Below are 7490 nucleotides of genomic sequence, written 5' to 3'. Positions count from 1 at the left end.
AAGTTGTGGTGGGGACACTCCCTCTGCACATCCTTGAATCTTTCCCAAGCTTCATATAATGCTTCATCTGTCTCCTGGGAAAAATTCTGGATGGCACTTCTCAATAAAGCTGTTTTCTCTGCAGGGTAATATTTATTATAAAAATTCAAAGCAAGTGTCTTCCAGTTAGTAATACCAAGTGCAGCTCTATTCAAACCATTAAACCACAATTTAGCTTTTCCACATAAAGAAAAGGGAAAAAGAATCTCCCTGATTTGATCCTGCGTTACCCCATTCTGCCTAATAGTGTTGCAATATAGACAGAAATCTGCAATGTGAAGATTAGGATCTTCACCCTTAGCTCCACTGAACTGCTTTTTTCTATCATCGTTATGAACTGGGGCTTGATCTTGAACTGGACTCCCTCGAGATCAGGTGTAGGAGAAAGATGTGGAAAATCCGTCAGAGATGGCTGCAAATAATCGCTAAGCTTGCGAGGTGGAGGAGGTGGTGGTGTACCCATCTCTAGTTCTGAATCAGAAGAATGCTCCGAATCACTAGAAGTAGGTATTATATTTCCAGGAATATTGTTACTCCCAGAACCTGCCAGGATCTGCCTATAAAAATTCTTCTGTCTATGAAACGAGCGTTCGATCTCAGGATCGAATGGAATGTAACCTGATCTGGAACACCTGGGCATAAACAAAGAACTAAAAAGACAGATATTAGAACTACCTCAAAGAACCAATGTCCTTTGAGGCAAAAGAAAAATAATCTAGACTACAAAAACAATTAGAAATAAGAATAAAACTGTTTCCCCGGCAACGACGCCAAATTTTGACAGGCTAAAGTTGTATCACCTAATCAAAAGTATTACCTAGATCCTCTAACTATAGTAGATAGGGAAGTAGGGTCGAATCCACAAGGAAACTGGTCTTTCTACTCCTAATTAATTAATTAATCTAAATTATTAAAGTAACTAAATTGTTGTTATTAATGTAAAACTATACTACGGAAATTAAGTTTTGGGAGAAAATCAATAATAAGAAGGTCTAGGGTCATAGGTTCACCAATAATTAATATTCCGGGATAAAACATAACAATCAAATAATCAACATTGCACAAATAACATGATTAACAGGCTCTCGCAATTTATTAACCAACATAGATCTAACAGGCTTTCGCAATTTACTAAATCTAAGTTCCTATTGAAAATAGCCTTTAATATCAAATTAACATCTGCTCGATTCATAATTCAATATTGCTAAACATTCACAATCAAATTACATATGCTCGATTCATAACCCAATTGCAAAGAATTAAAACAATTCAACAAGAAATTACCATGCAATATCAATAATCAACAATAATACATTATCCCTTCATATTAATTATGGATCCCCCTAAACCCTAGAATTAAACTACTCAGACATAATTAAAACTAAACAAAACATAATAATCAAACAAGACATGAAGGAATTGAATGAATAAAATACTGAGATTAATTAAGAGAGAAATCGTACCAAGACGGCGGAATTACAATAGAGTTAAGGAACAAGAGAGAATAAGTTTAGAGAGAGAAAGTCTAAGTAGTGAGGGAGAGAATTAAAAATCTAGAGTAAGAGAGATGAAAAAGTAGTAGTAATCTTGCCTAATAATATCACATTAATACTAAACAAGCTTATTCGCTAAACAAAACTAAATCGGAAAACAATCCTCCTAAAAACTACACGCGCCAGGTCGGGCGAGCGACTCGCCCGACCGGGCCCGCCTTTTCTTCCTCAAGAGCTTTCTCGCGCCCGGCCGGGCGCGGCTCTGGGTGCGGGCTACTTCAAACGCTGATCCGCCCCGCCCAGCCGGGCGCGCCTTTGGGCGCCCCTATTGTGGTTTGGGCCAGGCTTTTGGGCCTCGAATCTCATCCTTTGGGCCTCCGAACTGAGCCCTTAGTCACCGATTGATACCTCTGATCGGTCTTGGGCTATCGAACGTGGTCGCGGTCTTTCAATACTTGTAGATGCTCCTCGAAAACCCGGGGAAATGCTCCAAGTACGCAAATTCCTACAAAACTCAAGTAAAACTACCAATGCACTGGAAAACACAATTAGTAATAAAAGTGGCTCGTAGGAACCAAAAACACCACTAATTACGACCAAGGGACGGGGATAAATATATATATAAAAATGAACACATCAATAAGCTTTGTTGAATGCATTTTACTTTAATTTGATGCAAAAACCTTTGTTTGAATGTGACTGACTTTCAATTAAATCAATTAGCTTTGTTAAATGCATTTGAGTTTTATTTGATTCAAAAAGCTTTGTTTGAATGTGTTTGACTTTTATTTAACTCAATTATCTTTGTTGAATGCATTCGACTTTCATTTGATTCAAAAAGCTTTGTATGAATGTGTTTGTCTTTCATTTTACTCAATTAGATTCTTGGAATGCATTTGACTTCCACTCTATTTTAAAAGCTTTGTTTGAATGTGTTTGACTTTCATTTGGTTCAAAAAGCTTTGTTGATTGAGTTTGTCTTTCATTTGACTCAATTAACTTTGTTGAATGCATTTGACTTTCATTTGATTAAAAAAGCATTATTTGAATGTGTTTGACTTTCATTTGACTCAATTAACTTTGTTTAATGCATTTAACTTTCATTTGATTTAAAAATCTTTGTTTGAATGTTTGACTTTCATTTGATTCAATTAGCTTTGATGAATGCATTTGATTTTCATTTTATTTAAAAAGCTTTGTTTGAATGTGTTTGACTTTAATTTGACTCAATTAGCTTTGTTGAATGCATTTAACTTTCATTTGATTCAAAAAGCTTTATTTGAATATGTTTGACTTTCATTTGACTCAATTAGCTTTGTAGAATGCATTTGACTTTCATATGACTCAATTAGCTCTATTTGAATGTGTTTGACTTTCATTTGACTCAATTTGCCTTGTTAATTGCATTTCACTTTCATTTAATTCAAAAAGCTTTGTTTGAATGTGTTTGACTTTCATTTGACTCAATTAGTTTTGTAGAATGCATTTTACTTTCGTTTGATTCAAAAAGCTTTGTATGAATGTGTTTGAGTTTCATTTGACTCTATTAGCATTGTTGAATGCATTTGACATTCATTCGATTTAAAAATCTTTGTTTGAATGTGTTTGTCTTTTATTTGAGTCTAAAAGCTTTGTTGAATGCATTTGATTTTATTTTGTTCAAAAAGATTTGTTTGAATGTGTTTGACATTCATTTGACTCAATTTGCCTTGTTAATTGCATTTCACTTTCATTTAATTCAAAAAGCTTTGTTTGAATGTGTTTGACTTTCATTTGACTCAATTAGTTTTGTAGAATGCATTTTACTTTCGTTTGATTCAAAAAGCTTTGTATGAATGTGTTTGAGTTTCATTTGACTCTATTAGCATTGTTGAATGCATTTGACATTCATTCGATTTAAAAATCTTTGTTTGAATGTGTTTGTCTTTTATTTGAGTCTAAAAGCTTTGTTGAATGCATTTGATTTTATTTTGTTCAAAAAGATTTGTTTGAATGAGTTTGACTTTCATTTGACTCAACTATCTTTGTTGAATGCATTTGACTTTCATTTGGTTCAAAAAGCTTTGTTTGAATGTGTTTGACTTTCATTTGATTCAAAAAGCTTTGTATGAATTTGTTTAACTTTCATTTGACTCGATTATCTTTATTTAATGCATTTGACTTTCATTTGACTTAATTATCTTTTTGAAATGCATTTGACTTTTACTTGGTTCAAAAAGCTTTGTTTGAATGTATTTGACATTCATTTGATTCAAAAAGCTTTGTATGAATGTGTTTGACTTTCATTTAATACAATTATCTTTGTTGAATGCATTTAACTTTCATTTGATTCAAAAAGCATTGTTTGAATGTGTTTGACATTCATTTGACTTAATTAGCTTTCTTGAATGCATTTGACTTTCATTTGATTCAAAAAGCTTTTTTTGAATGTGTTTGACTTTAATTTGACTTAATTAGCTTTGTAGAATGCATTTGACTCAATTAGCTTTGAATGAATGTGTTTGACTTTCATTTGACTCAATTAGCTTTGTTAATTGCATTTCACTTTCATTTCATTCAAAAAGCTTTGTTTGAATGTGGTTGACTTTCATTTGACTCAATTAGCTTTGTTGAATGTGTTTTGGGCGTTTTTGTACGTACCTGAATGGAGGGTGTGTACGTCCCTCGGGAGACAGATCTGCAATGCAACACTCGAACAGCCCAGTCACCTGCAAAACAACGGACCCCGGGGGGCCGGAGGTCCGCCTCCGACGATCAAGTCAGTGATCGAAATAATGTACTTTAGAGAGAGAAAGTACGGAGAAGGGAGAGTACTTGTGGGGGGCATTGCCCTTGGAGTGAGAATTGGATCCCCTGAAACTGATGTAAAGATCAGTATTTATAGAGCATTGGGATATGTGCCTCTTAGGTTATTTAACCTAAGTAGATTGGCTTCCCATCATTTTACGGTTTCTAGGTTGTGGGCTTATAGCCCATTTTCACCCTTCTATCATTGAGTGACACGTGTCATGCTCTAATTGGCTCATTGAGTGTTGAGCTTGCGGACAGGTGTCGCGGTGGCATTGGTCCGCATATAGGGGGTATTTTTACCCCAAACATTAGCCTCTCTAAAGGGGTAGTTTCTCTTTTAAGAGGAGTTACTCCTTTCGAACTTAAGGCTTTATTTTCCGCTTGTTCAAAAGCTCTATGGGCGGCATATGTCTAGTTCAATAAAAGAAAGATTTGATTAACTTGGAAAATTTGATACCTTAAAGGGTATGATGTTTTTTAAGTTAATCAATCATAATAATGATTGCCGCCTGAACTAGACATATGATGACTTTTATTTCTTTTAGCCCCACTATGGTGGTCATATGACCTTTGGGTGACTTAGAATATTTTTAAGACGTTTGACATCCCATAAGGCAGGAGGCAAATTGTAATACCCCGTATTTTTAATGTATTTTATAAATTATTTTTAATTATAAAATATATTTTGTGTCAATGTTTATTAATTATATTAGCTCATTTAAATAATCGTATGTATACTCTTCCTACATACTCTTGTTAGACCTACCCATTTCATTGATTTCATTTTACTAAGCCCAATTACTTACTAGAACCCTTGTGGGTTAAATATCCCATACCTTAAGCCCACATTTTTAATAAGCCCAAAATTAACCCTATACTCTCTACTCTATAAATATCCCCCAAAAACCCCAAAATTTCCCCACAAAGAGGCTCAATAATCAGAATTCTATGAGTAAATAATCTTTTTTTTCTTTTCCTTATTTTTCTTTTCCATTTCTTTTCTTCTTATTCTTCTTTTTTCTTATTTTTTTTCTTTCCTTGTATTTTTCTTTGGGGTTTCATGCGTGAAACCACTTCACGCATGGCAACGCTTCCATGCAAGCCCCACCTTGCAGCCACTCCCCTCACTGCCTCACCAGACCCCACCGCCGCCACTGCTGCCGGCCACCTCCGGCCACCGGCGTTCCCATCGCCCAGCCACCGCGGCTAACCCACGCGGTTCTTCCTCCCTTCTCTCTCCTCTTTTATCTTGTTTTATTTTAAACAATTTATATACTTTGGGTTTTGAATTTTGATTTATAAATTGTATTAGTATATGGTATAATTGTGTTTTGACAAATAAAGAGTATAAATTTTAGATTATAAAGTGTTAAATTTCAGATTTTATAAAGTATTAAAAGTTAGGGTTTTTATTAGTAAAGTATTGATTTTAAGGGCTCTAACTTGCAATTAATTTGGGGGTTTTATATACCCATTGATTGGAAGTGTTAATCAAGCTTAAAGATTGAATCTTTATGAAGTTTTGATGAAGTTTTAATTAAACTATAATGCTGGAATTTTGCCCAAAGTACTACTTTTATGATTTTTATGAAAAGGGTTTAATTACCCATTAAAGAAGAGTTTAATTAGGGGTTTTAAAATAATTTTCAGATTATTTTAAATGGTTTAAAGTGAGTTTAAATTGCTGGAAATTGTGTATACAAGGGTAATTAATTTAGTATTATTGTCCCTTTATGTAAGAGACTTGATTCGGAAATTGTTGTAGCATTTTCGGCTACTTTATGAGCTTAATTGAGGTACGTTCGCGTACTTAGCTTATTTGATGATGTAGAATCATGCTAGGTTTGGTTTCAATCGATTACAAGTAGTATCATGCTAAGGTTCATGTATTAAATTGTGAATTATTAGTATTGGTGATTGAATTATGAAGCATGAATTTATTTGTGATGATCTATGGATTAGAAATTATATTTTTGGCATGAGTATATGCACTACATATTTATTTATGGCATGTTAGAGAACATGTTTAATTAAACTAATTGTTTAATTATGTTTGGAATATTGAAAAGGAATTTTATTATAGTTCATATAATTTTTATTGATGCATTAAGCATGAGGAAGGAGCTATATAGGTGTCTATGTACACAAGGAATAAATAGTATGTTGGTGCCTTTGTGCACATAAGGTGTTTTTAACACCGAGGGATAAGATTGTTGGCGCTTTATGCGTTTAAGGTGTCTTTGACACTGAGGTAGTTTTAAAAAGGGTTCAACATTAAATTATATGTGGTCACTAATTATTCAAGAATTACATTGGTATGTTTGTTTGATTAAATAATTGTTGTTGATTAAGTTATTATGCTTTGGGAGTCATTACCAAGTTTAATAATCTGTAAATAACGTAAAGTGAAAGAGATTACGCATCAAAACTCTTGGAACGTATATACCTTGAGTATGAACATATGGGAGGAGTTATGTGACTTTATATTTGATCATAACTTCTAATGGAGTACAGGACGCTGTATATTCCCTTTTATTATTATGCGCTGGAATTCCGCCACCAATGTGTGGCATAGGTGATGCTGGCACGGTTAGCTCCCATGTCAGTGGGCCTCAATTTATTGAGGTAGGTTTAGTTGGAAACCCGTTTGATGCGTAATCAACGCTAAATGAATTATTTAGTGTCCAGTTAAAGAGTCTTATTGCTTGTTGTGTGTGCTTGTAAACAGGTGCAATGAGGTAAGTATGTGTGATGCTAGGAGTTGCATGTTAGTGTGTTTTAATACGCTTATGTACTCGGCTTTGCTTATTGTGTGTGTTGTTTGTGTCTGGCTATGTCTTTATCTTGGCCCTACGATGATCCATTTTAATGGAAAGTATGGGGGCAAGTGTAGATAATCTTTTCAGGTGTTGAAACATATTCATGACGGGGCATGAGTGAAGAGCGAATCATGCTAGTTTCTATTAGTTGAGATGTGGTTTATTGCACTCAAATATTATATTATATTATGTTATGCTTATGAGACTAACACAAAGGTTTTCATAATTTAATTGGTTTTGATAAGGGTCTTCAATGGTTCCAAGTTGTAGGTTGATTTTATTTGACTTCGTTTACCTTTAGTTTTAATCTTTACTTTCGTTTGGTTGACTTTTAAGTTGACTCGTTTTT

At 34.0% G+C, this 7490-nt stretch overlaps 1 non-coding gene across 1 annotated transcript; it reads left to right on the top strand.

Moving 5' to 3' along the window:
- Positions 1–107, top strand: LOC145606453 (small nucleolar RNA R71). Its single transcript, XR_014105322.1, has one exon. It is a non-coding gene; the product is annotated as a small nucleolar RNA R71 (small nucleolar RNA).
- The last annotated feature ends 7383 nt before the right edge of the window (positions 108–7490 follow it).

The sequence above is a fragment of the Chenopodium album genome, chromosome 22, assembly GCF_948465745.1.
Source record: "Chenopodium album chromosome 22, dcCheAlbu1.1, whole genome shotgun sequence".
NCBI lineage: Eukaryota > Viridiplantae > Streptophyta > Magnoliopsida > Caryophyllales > Amaranthaceae > Chenopodium > Chenopodium album.
This window is presented reverse-complemented; position numbering and strand designations above follow the sequence as displayed.